The sequence below is a fragment of the Aquarana catesbeiana genome, linkage group LG03 (genome assembly GCF_042186555.1).
Source record: "Aquarana catesbeiana isolate 2022-GZ linkage group LG03, ASM4218655v1, whole genome shotgun sequence".
NCBI classification, from domain to species: Eukaryota; Metazoa; Chordata; class Amphibia; order Anura; family Ranidae; genus Aquarana; species Aquarana catesbeiana.
Window position 1 is genome coordinate 140,076,312 of NC_133326.1, and position 12,701 is coordinate 140,089,012.

A 12,701-nucleotide genomic window follows, 5' to 3' on the forward strand; every position below is an offset into this window, starting at 1 on the left:
TACATGGCTGTCACAATGACTGGTCAGGGCCTTGGGAATGTCTCACTTTATTACTGCTACACTTAGTAACTTGAAATAAATGGCTCTATAGCATCAGGCTATGTTTGCATTATACAGCAGCAGTTCTGGTTGTGGCTGATGAAGCATAAATGAATGATTTCCATGGCCCCATCCACTGTCCTGAAATTAGGTGTAATTCTGTTATTTTTGGGATATGCGATGGAATGAGGCATGTGAACACCTTCTGTTGTAAGAAGGCTTACTTCGCTACGCATGGATTCGGTTGGAGGGCTTCGCGATTCCTTTAGTTCCTTTCCACCATAACCTGTATGGTTAAACTATCTCACTGCTAGGATTACAAAGCCTTCCATTGTAAGAACAGGCCGGAGTCACATGCGGATCTCTTTCAACAGCCCACTAGGCTGAATCAATGATTCCTGCAGCTTCTGACAGTCTTCCGTGCTATTACTGCTGATGGCTTTAGTGTACAGGCTCATCTGCTTCTCCAGCTGGGTCTGGGTGGCATGGTTAAGCCGGGCCAATTCTTTAGTGTTTGTAGCAATGCTCAGCAGCCCAGAACGGTGTAAAACATCTTGAGTTTTCTGAAACCTGCGACTTTTGTTCTTCTGTTGAGATGGCACTGAAAAGTGAGTCTTATTAGAGGTATCTGAAAATGGAGCTGCCTGGAGATCAGTGCCATCTGTGCCCATGCTGTCTTTGGTCTGATTCTGTGTGGTGGCCAGGCCCAGTTCAGTCTGGAGCCGCATCACTGAGCACAGGCTCCTCTGGACTATTCGAGGAATTTGCCTTCTCCCCATCACCTTTCTCAGAAGCTGCTTTTTTTGTTTTGGTGCCACGTGTCAGCTTCTCTTGTGTCCCTGCAGAGGCAGCTGTGATGGGTGTGGTGTGATCTTGGGGTAGGAGTTCAGAATAGGCAAGTATTTGGTGGACTATCCACTGGATGACTGAGGTTTTGCCAGAGGTATCGATGAGGGGAAAACCAAGATCTGTGAAGTGGTAGGAAGCAGCTGAAAGGAGGGATGGGCAGTCCAGGAGTGCCCATGTGGGTCAGAGCTGGACCCCTGGGGAGAATAAAATTAAAGTCAAAGTGGATAATGGTGTCACAGTTTACCGTCAGTGTGATTTCTGAGTTCCCTGCAATTACTTCATGGTTTCTGGGGCCCCTGCAATTACCCCACCATTCAGTACATTATACTGGTCAACATGATCTCTGGGGCCCCTACAATTACCTCTCTGTGGTTTCAGGGGTCCATGCACTCACCCCTCTGCTCAGTGGCTATACTGTTTGGTGTAATCTCTGGAACCTCTGCTCAGTACACTATACAGGTCAGCGTGATCTCTGGTGTCTCTGCTCAATGCCCTATACTGGAAAAAGCAGCTTTCTGTAAATCTTAAGAGGGTCAAATTAGAGCTGAGAGAGCACTTTACCCACAGGCAGAATGCATGTATGTAAAGCACAGTAGGGAGGGTCTTATTGAGAGGGAGGGCAGTATGTAGATCATGGTATGAAGATCTTACAGAGGAAGGCCAGTATATACAGCATAGTATGAGGGTCTTATAAAGAGTGAGGTCAGCCGGAACAGTGCAAGTATGGCAGGCTTTTCCCATAATGCATAGGTTATCAGTGCTAGATACAAAGATTTATTAATCATGGACAAAGTAAAGAGAGACCAGATAGACATTTGAAGGAGAGTCCCAGGATGCTGCCTTATGACTTTATGCCTTTCTGTGAGGGGGGGAGGAGGATGTTTGTAAAGATGTGGAAGCTGCACTGGAGCTTAGGTATGAGATCTATTCAGCGATACACCTGCCACTGCTCAGCTATTTGTAGGAAAAAAGTATATTTATCTGGAACCAGCCTTACTACGGTTTTCTAAATCGTCCTATAACAACTGGAGTTGAATGACTTTGTCAGAAAGATCTGTCTGTGAGGACTATAGACTCTGGATAGATTGGAACATGGAGCCATGCTCTTTCCACATCAGACACCCTAGTGTCTAACGTTGACACTTCATGCTTTAGTCCCTGTAACTCTCCTCTCAGGGCAGTCTCTACCCTGTTCGTCAGGGCCTCACCATCAGTTCTTGTGGACAGATGCTGCAAAAGGGACCATAAAGTTTGCTCTGAAGTGGATGCAAACACAGGATCCATAGGTGGCATATGTACTCACTATGCTGCAGGGAAAGAGAGAGCAGATTCCAGGTGGTTAGAGGCAGAGGCTTGGCTGAAGCTGAGGCAGACACGTGAAGCAAACATCGCCAGAGAAGCACTGAGATCCAGCATAGAGGCTGCAGGCTGTATCGGCCTCAGAAATTGCTCTATACCAGCGGGGATATTTGAGGAGGAGTGCACAGGCAGCTACTACTCACGGAGCAACTGGGAAGGCCAGAAATGCACCAGGGTAAGGCTGTAAGGGAGCCGCGATCCTGGAGCTTTGCCGATACTCAACTTCACTCAGCCAAGCTGAGACCATGCCCCTCCGATACGCCCAAAAGCTTTTTAATCTTCCCATGCCCCTTTAGGCACTAAGAGGCCTGCAAAGTCTAAAAACATTCTTGAACAAATAGAATAGGCAATTTATGACGATTGGGGTTCGCCTAAAAAGGTTTTTGCAACTCCCGCCATCTACTTGCTCTTACTGAAACCTGCCTCTCCAGCTGCCCTCTCCCATGGTGGCCTCTTCTGGACTCACTCACCCTGACTCAGCGGAGGAAAAGGAAGCGGAGTTGGACTTCTCCACATAAAACACCTCCCAGGTTTTTCCTACACCCTCCTCTATTTTGAAGTGCACTGTATTCGTCTTTTTTTCTCCAGTTTGAGGATTGTACAACCCCTGGCAAAAATTATGGAATCACCAGTCCCTGAGGATGTTCCTTCAGTTGTTTATTGTAGTAGAAAAAAAAAGCAGGTCATAGACATGGCCAAAAACTAAAGGCATTTCAAATGGCAACTTTCTGGCTTTAAGAAACACTAAAAGAAATCAAGAAAAATAATTGTGGTGGCCAGTAACAGTTAGATTTATAGAACAAGCACAGGGAATAAATTATGGAATCACTCAATTCTGAGAAAAAATGATGGAATCATGAAAAACAAACAAAATAACACTCCAACACATCACTAGTACTTTGTTGCACCACCTCTGGCTTTTATAACTGCTTGCAATCTCTGAGGCATTGACTTAATGAGTGATAAACAGTACTCTTCATCAATCTAGTCAATTCTGAGGAAAAAATTATGGAAGCACCCTGTAAATTTTTATTACTAACACCTGCATCAGATTAAATCCGCTTGTTAGTATGTAGGTAAAGAGGGTAAATCATCACGCAGTGTTGCACAAGATGTTGGTTATTCACAGTCAGCTGTGTCTACAACATGGGAAGGTGGTTAAAGGCAAGCATACTGGTAGACCAAGGAAGACATCAAAGCGTCAAGACAGAAAACTTAAAGCAATATGCCTTGAAAACAGAAAATGTACAACAAAACAAATGAACAAATGGGAGGAAACTGGAATCAACACCTGTGACCGAACTGTAAGAAACCGCCTTAAGGAAATGGGATTTGCATACAGAAAAGTTAAAAGAAAGCCATCTCTAACACCTAAACACAAAAAAACAAGGTTACAATGGGCTAAGGAAAGGCAATCGTGGACTGTGGATGATTGGATGAAAGTCATATTCAGTGATGAATCTCAAATCTGCATTGGGCAAGGTGATGATGCTGGAACTTTTGTTTGGTGCCGTTCCAATGAGATTTATGCAGACGACTGTCTGAAGAAAACATGCAACTTTCCACAGTCAATTATGATATGGGGCTGCATGTCAGGTAAAGGCACTGGGGAGATGGCTGTCATTAAATCTTCAATAAATGCACAGGTTTACATTGAAATTTTGGACACTTTTCTTATCCCATCTATTGAAAGGATGTTTGGGGATGATGAAATCATTTATCAAGATGATAATGCATCTTGCCATAGAGCAAAAACTGTGAAAAATTCCTTGAAGAAAAACACATAAGGTCAATGTCATGGCCTGCAAACAGTCCAATTGAAAATCTGTGGTGGAAGTTAAAGAAAATGGTCCGTGACAAGGCTCCAACCTGCAAAGATGATTTGGCAACAGCAATCAGAGAAGGCTGGAACTAGATTGATGAAGAGTACTGTTTATCACTCATTAAGTCAATGCCTCAGAGATTGCAAGCAGTTATAAAAGCCAGAGGTGGTGCAACAAAGTACTAGTGATGTGTTGGAGTGTTATTTTGTTTGTTTTTAATGATTCCATCATTTTTTCCTCAGAATTGAGTGATTCCATAATTTATTCCCTGTGCTTGTTCTATAAATCTAACTGTTACTGGCCACCACAATTATTTTTCATGATTTCTTTTAGTGTTTCTTAAAGCCAGAAATTTGCCATTTGAAATGCCTTTAGTTTTTGGCCGTGTCTGTGATCCGCTTTTTTTTCTACTACAATAAACAACTGAAGGAACATCCTCAGGGACTGGTGATTCCATAATTTTTGCCAGGGGTTATAGAAATTTACCGGCCTCCCAGCCCAGTGTCACGCTTTCTTGATGACCTCTACACATGGCTACCTTACTTTCTCTCCTCTAAAGTACCCGCCCCTGTGACTTTAACATTCCAATCAATGTTAACACCTTAGCCACTTCAACTTAACCTCCTCTTTTTAATCTAACGCAATGGACACAAACCACCACTCTCACGCCAATGGCAACACTCAACATCATTCTCCCACCTATGCACTCCCTGCAACCTCTCTAACACCACTTTTCCTCTCCGATCACAAACTTATCATAGTCACACTCCTACCTCCCATGCCTCCAACATGCAAACGGTTACCCACAGGAACCATCGCCACCTCACCCCTTCCCTTCTTCAATCTGCTATTGACTGCCTTTACAATAAAATCGTACTCCTGTTCTGCCCAAACCTGGCCATTTCTGTCTACAACAACACATTGTCATCATCCCTGCACACACTCGCTCCTCTCTCTACACACAGAACCAGGCCTCACCTGCTACAACCCTGGGAAAAAGGACAACAGCAGAAGTCTCAAGAGACACAGCCATGCTCTTGAGCGAGCATGGCGTAAAATGAAATCCCTGCAAGACTTCACCCTCTATAAATCTGCCCTTCTCAAATACAACTCCTGCCTCCATGCTGCTAAACAAGCCAACTACACCACTCTCGTCAAAACCCTCTCATCCAAACCTTGTCAGCTCTTTTCTACCCTTAATTCCTTACTTCATCCCACTCTGCCTCCACCCACAAACTTGCTTACTGCCCAGGAGATTGCCAATCTTTTCGAAAACAAAATCGACACCATTTGCAATCAGATATCCAGCTTTCTCTCCCAGCCAACATCACACTCAATACTTTCCTCCTTCAACCCTGTTACTACTGACAAAGTTGCTTAACTCCTTTCCGTGGCCCACCTAACCACCCGTCCCCTCATAATTACTGTGACCACCACCTTCCTGCTCTATCTCCTAAAACTTTCTAACCCACATCTTCAACCTTTCCCTCCCCACTCAAACATGAACACAAACATGCACCCGTTACCCCAATACGTAAAAACCTTCACTGGACCGCACCTGTTTAAATAACTTAAGACCCATCTCCCTGCTCTTGTTTGACTCCAAGCTTCTTGAACACCTTGTCTACAACCATATGAGTTGCTACTTCACTGACAACAGCCTTCACGATCCCCAACAGTCCGGCCTCCGCCCACAATATTCCACTGAAACTGCCCTACTAAAATTTACCTTTAACACAGTTGACCACCCACTCCTCTATAAAATCCACTACCTTGACCTTGGTTTCCTGATTCTCCTCCTACCTATCTCAGTGCATGTTCAGTGTCACATACGTACAACACCCTCTCCTCCGCTCCTCTTCCTCTTGGGGTACCCCAAGGCTCTGTCTTTGGGCCCCTCCTATTCTCTCTCTATACCTCTTCCCCGGGCCAGTTGATAACCTTCCATGGCTTCCAATACCACCTCTATGCTTAACGACACCCAGATCTATCTCTCCACTCCTCAACTCACCCCCTCCCATATCACAAACTTGCGGAGCGACATATCAGTATGGATGTCATACAACTTCCTCAAACTCAATCTTTCAAAAACTGAGCTTGTAATATTTCCTCCTCCCCGATTCCCACCCATGACTTTACCATTGAGATTAACAGCACAACCATTGGTCCCTCCACACAGGGTGCTGGGTGACTCTAACCTCTCCTTCAGCCCCCCACATCCAACCATTGGCTAGATCTTGCCACCTTAATCTCTGCAACATTTCCACAATTCGCCCCTTCCTAACAACACCGCAAAACAACTTATTCCTGCATTTCCTGCCTTGACTACTGCAACGCCCTTCTCACTGGCCTACCTTTACACAAGGCAAGGCTGTCCCCCTTCAGTCTATTATGAATGCTGCTCCTAGACTAATAAACCTTACTAACTGATCCATGACTGCTGCCAATCTCTTTGCTAGCTTCCCCTACCCCATTGTATGAAATTCAAAATACTAACCACAACATACAAGGCCATCCACAACATCGCCCCCAGCTGTACATCACCAACCTCACCTGCAGATATCACCCAATTCATCCTCTGCTCCCCTCCCAAGACTTCCAGCTCTCTAGCTCCCTTGTTACCCCATCCTACGCTCACCTCCAGGACTTCTCCACAGTCTCTCCCATCCTCTGGAACTCCCTGCCCCAGTATGCCCGGTCAGCTCCTGTCCGCCTTTAGGTGATTCTTAAAAAATAATTTATGCAGTGAAGCCTACCCCCACGTAAGAACTGTACTTGAGTCACCTCCCTTAGATCATCCCCTACATCTATTACCTTTTGTACCACCACCCCCTCCCTTTAGATTGTAAACTCCATGAGCAGGGCCCTCCTCCTTCTGTATTTAAAGTGGAAGTAAACTCTCTCCCATCACTTTAGCACATATAAATCGGTATTAAAAGCACTATTGATGGCTGTACTCAGATGTCACCTTACTTGCTCGGTTTGCTGATAATTCATCCCGATATCTGTAATGACATCACCGGTGCATGCACATCTCTCCCGCGATTCCCAGCATGCTCTTTGTGCTATTAGTCCATTGAGCAGTGTGCCATGACTGTCATTTCCGCTCCCTGCAGCACTATGCTCCAATACTGCGAGACTACATTCTCAGCCTCAGAAACTAGGAGGCTTGGCTGAGAAACGATTGTGCATGCGAGAGATTAAAGCAAGGACTACATGAAAGAGTGGAAGTATTTTCCACTACAGACATGGAAACAACACTTAATATGGCGCTGCTTATCCCGAGAGGAACAAATTTAGAAACATCTTCAAATACAGTAAGGAACATGCGATTGGGGTTTAATTATATTGTATAATGTGTTAGAAGAATTAAATATAATGGTCTAATTGAAAAGCAGCATTGGGGGGGGAGGGGAAGAGTTTACTTCCTCTTTAACTGTATTGTAATTGTACTGCTCCCCTTTATATTGTAAAGTGCTGCTTAAACTGTTGGCGCTGTATAATAATTGCCGAGCTGTATCAAGTGAAAATATAATTTGCAAAAAAAGTTTCCTTTTCCAGTAGTAGATCCTGCCATCTTGTCTTAAATGAGAAAACATCTATAGAGACAATAAAATGTTTAAGGATGCTGCAGACAACATTTGAGACACTCTTAAAGGCACTCTTTACTCTTGCAGGTCCAGTCCTGCAACCAGCTGTTGCTGTAGTTTGTCAATCAACAGGATAATTTCTTCTAGGACCAAACTCTGGTGGAGCACTTACAAGCACTGCCTTCCACGTTATTTTTCTGTGTTGATGTCCTAGAACAAGTATGAAGGACGTGGGAAAGGGAGCATTTTATTGCTGTTAAAACATGTAACCAATACACAGTACAAATGGGAAAAATCGTCAGAATGGCCAAACTCACTGTGATAGTACCAGCAATGGAGCCAAAAGGTGGTGGAGAAATGGCTGTCCCGTGTCTGTGAGGGCTGTGGACAGAGGGGGCTGCAGACCAAAAACGGGAAGCCTGAAAACACTTTCCAACAGCTGGGAGCGGTGACCATAACCAAAGCCGGGCTACATCAGGGAGGGGAAAGGCTGGATCCAGTTCCAGGAAGCATGATCACTTTATGACCAGAGTGGAATTCTGAGGAAGGGGCTAAACTCCAAAATATGTAATCGTATACCACTCAAGCTCTGGCACCTGCTGTCATACTCATCACATCTCCTGCTCTGATCCATTTGATCCATCAGGCTTTGTCGATGTCTGCCTGCGGTCGGATCGTGTGACGTGGGCGGAGAGGAGTCCTGTTGTGTCCGGACAACTTGCAGCTCAGCCTTGTACCTGCTGCCCCTCCAGCATCCATCTCTGGTCTCACCTGCTGCTGCAGCGGCTCTGCCATTTTCCACTCTGGTCATACAGTGATCGTGCTTGCTGGATCTGGACCCAGCCTTTCCCCTCCCTGATGTAGCCCGGCTTTGGTTATGGTCACCGCTTCCAGCTGTTGGAAAGTGTTTTCAGGCTTCCCAGTTTTGGTTTGCAGCCCCCCCTGTCCACAGCCCTAACGGAAGCGAGACAGCCATTTCTCCACCACCCTTTGGCTCCATTGCTGGCACTATCACAGTGAGTTTGGCCATTCTGACTATTTTTTCCATTTGTACTGTGTATTGGTTACATGTTTTATCAACAATAAACTGTTTTAAATATCACATGGATTACATCTCCAATTGATTCCTTGCCAATCTTCCTGGATCTGCGCTTCCCAATTCTGTTGTTTTTGTCGGTTTGTTATTTGGTCATTTGAGTGCGGTAGCAGCGGTCCAGTGTGACTTTTATATTAACTTGGGCTCCTTGGTTTACATTCTGCACTTCCAACGGCTCCCTGTTGGAATTTTCTCACTGCTGTTTGACCTATCCTCTGCACCCGGCGTATTCACAAAGTTGCTTGCACCCGTCTCCCTTTTAAGAATTCAGGGCATCCAGGTTACAGTGTACCTAGATGACCATCTTCAGAAGAATTCATCTCAAAGGACTATTCAGAGTCTTCAGACTTTTGGTTAGAGAATCAACTTTCAAAAGTCTGCCTTCCATACTTCCCCTCATCTAGAATACTTGGGGGGGGGGGGGGCGTGTCCGGACGAGCAACAGGGAGGACGTGTTGAAGCTGGGCTCCGTCTAGACAACAAGGATCCATAGCCATCCCTGTCCTTTTTCACCCGGCGAAGCTCCATCTTACCAACAGGAGCGACTGGACACCCTCTGCTACAGCTCCTGTGGGGTTTCAGCTAAATTTGGCTGTACTTCATTGTTTTAGGCCTACAGCCAGACCCGCGCTTCGGACACCCGCCGCCATCTTGGGGCCTACTCAACACCCGGAGCCCACTGCTCTTCATTTCCGTGGATCGGAAGCCACAGTTGAGCTCTACCTTAGCTCCCTGACTGAGATACCACCGACAGCCAGAGAGAATTTGCGAGACATCGGAAACTCACCCGGAGATCCCCTTCTTTTAGCAACGTCCTTCGGTGGCCTGACGCCATCTTGTGGCCTGCCGTTCTGGTCTCCTCTGCCTTGTGGATGCGGTGAGTAGCGAGGTGCTCTCCTACTCCTCCCTCAGCTGGCTCCCCTAACAACTCTGGGGCATTTACTTACCAGTGCCCCGAATTTTGTTCCCCACAGAGGCGCTCCGGGCCTGCACGGAACGGTGCTCACGCGGCCGGCTCCTACCGTCAGGAAAGTCCGCGGCTCCGGCCTATGCTTGGAGGTCAGCGGCCATCTTGGTGCTCCAAGTACTCCCCATTTCAATCTGTGCCACTGAACTGTACACACAGCTCCTGTACTTCTACACTTTGAGTAAGCTGAATCACCTAATTCTCTCTTACAGTTACTGAAGTGATCCTATTATTAACTGCATGAGAATCTTTACAAATAGCATCAGTGATATGAAGTATGCATGGCACTGAACAAATGTGAGTGAGGTGTGCACTGTACAGCTATCAGCCCTACAGTTCCAGTTATGCCCGCCAAGACACCTAAACCCCGTCCCACACTTGGTAAAAGATCGGGTAAGAGGTCGATATCTCTTCCAGTCTCCGCAGGCTCCATTCAGCAATATTTAGCTAATACACAATGCGATCAGACTAGAACCCCCAGACCGAGCGTCTCTCCTCCATCTCACGCTGCTTCTGTGAGGGAGAGCTCTCCGGCCTCCTCATACTGTTCGGATCTTATGGGCAATCCCGGATCCCCTGCTGGGTCCGAAATGACATCGCTAATGACTTAAAAAAGAACTTGCAGGTATGTTTCACAGCTTGGAAAAATCCATTAAGAAAGAGATAACTGCTGTGAGAGCTGATATGTCACATATCCTGGTCAGAGTGGAGGAAACGGAACGACGACAGGACTCTCACACACACTAGCCATAAAGGAATTACAGGAAACTGTTACTCAGCTAGCATTCGCCCATCGTGCCTCCCTATATAAATTCGAGGACCTCGAGAACCGTAACCGTAGAAATAATATACGTGTCAGAGGTCTGCCTGAAGCAACCAGAGATAACGACCTTGAACCATCAATACGAGGTATCTTTAATACCATCCTGGGCAACCCTGTCACTGATCTTCTGCAATTTGACCGTGTGCATCGAGCTCTACGACCCCATAATGCTAACTCAGACCAGCCCCGAGACGTCATCTGTCGTTTGCACTACTTTGAGGAAAAAAACCGCCAATATGGCAAAGATGCGGAGCTTGCTTAACATAGACTTTGACGGGGCAGTCATCACCATATTCCCAGACCTTTCCAAGGATACTTTGGACCGCCGTAGAGCCCTAAAGCCGCTCCTTGAACACCTGCATTCGGATGGGATCATGTACAGATGGGGCTTCCCCGCCTGCCTGATTGCCACAAAAAACGATCCCATACACTGAGGTTCCCGGAGGAACTCTCAGCCTTCTTGCAGGATCTTAATCTCCCGTCCTTGGGGCTCCCAGGCTGGCAGGATCCAATCCCGAAATTCTCAAACCCAGTGGATCCACTGTGGAGGAAAACTCATAGTTACATACATAGTAGGTGAGGTTGAAAAAGACACAAGTCCATCAAGTCCAACCTATGTGTGTGATTATGTGTCAGTATTACATCGTATATCCCTGTATGTTTCGGTCATTCAGGTGATTATCTAATAGTTTCTTGAAGCTATCAATGCTCCCCGCTGAGACTACCGCCTGTGGAAGGGAATTCCACATCCTTGCCGCTCTTACAGTAAAGAACCCTCTACGTAGTTTAAGGTTAAACCTCTTTTCTTCTAATTGTAATGAGTGGCCACGAGTCTTATTAAACTCTCTTCTGCGAAAAAGTTTTATCCCTATTGTGGGGTCACCAGTACAGTATTTGTAAATTGAAATCATATCCCCTCTCAAGCGTCTCTTCTCCAGAGAGAATAAGTTCAGTGCTTGCAACCTTTCCTCATAACTAAGATCCTCCAGACCCTTTATTAGCTTTGTTGCCCTTCTTTGTACTCGTTCCATTTCCAGTACATCCTTCCTGAGGACTGGTGCCTAGAACTGGACAGCATACTCCAGGTGCGGCCGGACCAGAGCCTTGTAGAACTCCTTCAAAGAAAAGGCGTAACTCACTCCTAGGCTCTGCACAAAAGCATGGTTGAGTTGTGCATTTTTCATCCAGTCCCACTCTACAGATGTAGATGCACAATCTCCTACAGTTTACTTTTACAAAGTCAGGTTTCGGCTAGGTTTTTTCCACTTTTACCTGACTATACTTAGCTAAAGCTGACCTGTCCTTGGATTGGCCGCTAGGGTTTTTTCCACTTTTACCTGACTATACTTAACTGCTGCTGACATATCCTTGGACTGGCCACTGTTCTTTTTTTTTTTTTGTTTTGTTTTGTTTTTCTGTTGCCTTACCAGTTTGGCTTAAACATATGTTGCCTTGCAGGATCCTTATTGTTTTTGTTTAGGATGTTCTTGATTACATAACCTTAATATTTTACTGTAACTAATTATTCACTTATAGTTATAAGTTCTTTGCTATTCACAGGCGTGTTGTCAGGGTGCACTTCTCTCACCCACCATCCCCTACAGCGTAACCTTGTCCCCCTCTCCTTCTGGGGTTAGTGATTGCGAGCGGCCTTAAAGGTACTTTATTCAATCTCTGTTCAGAGATTTGGATGGCTGCTCGTTCTCTCTCTCCCCAATGGGACCACTGCAGATTTCTGCGTGTTACACAAATGTTTCCCACAAGTTCTTTATTTCATGTGTATGATCCCTATATATGTTCACTCTTCTCTCTTTCTTTTTTTTCTTTCCACTCTATCCTCATCTCTCTTCGCTCTAATATTTCATTTAAATGCCTGAAATTTGTCAAAAAGAGGCTCCTAGACCTACAATTAATGGATGTTTGGCGCCTACTCCATCCCAAGGAGAGGGATTACTCGCATTTCTCTACAACACACCAATCATATTCTAGAATAGACAATATATTCCTAGATCACTTTAATCTCCCTCTCTTGCAGTCTACACACATAGGCACTGCATCTATTTCGGATCACGCACCTGTATCAATGAGGTTGACTATGCCTTCCCTAACACGCCGCACTAATAACTGGAAGCTTAAGGATTCCCTTCTCTCTAAT

At 45.6% G+C, this 12,701-nt stretch overlaps 1 pseudogene; it reads right to left on the reverse strand.

Moving 5' to 3' along the window:
* Positions 1 to 389: 389 nt before the first annotated feature.
* LOC141133931 (CLOCK-interacting pacemaker-like) lies at positions 390 to 9,591 on the reverse strand (annotated as a pseudogene).
* Positions 9,592 to 12,701: the final 3,110 nt, after the last annotated feature.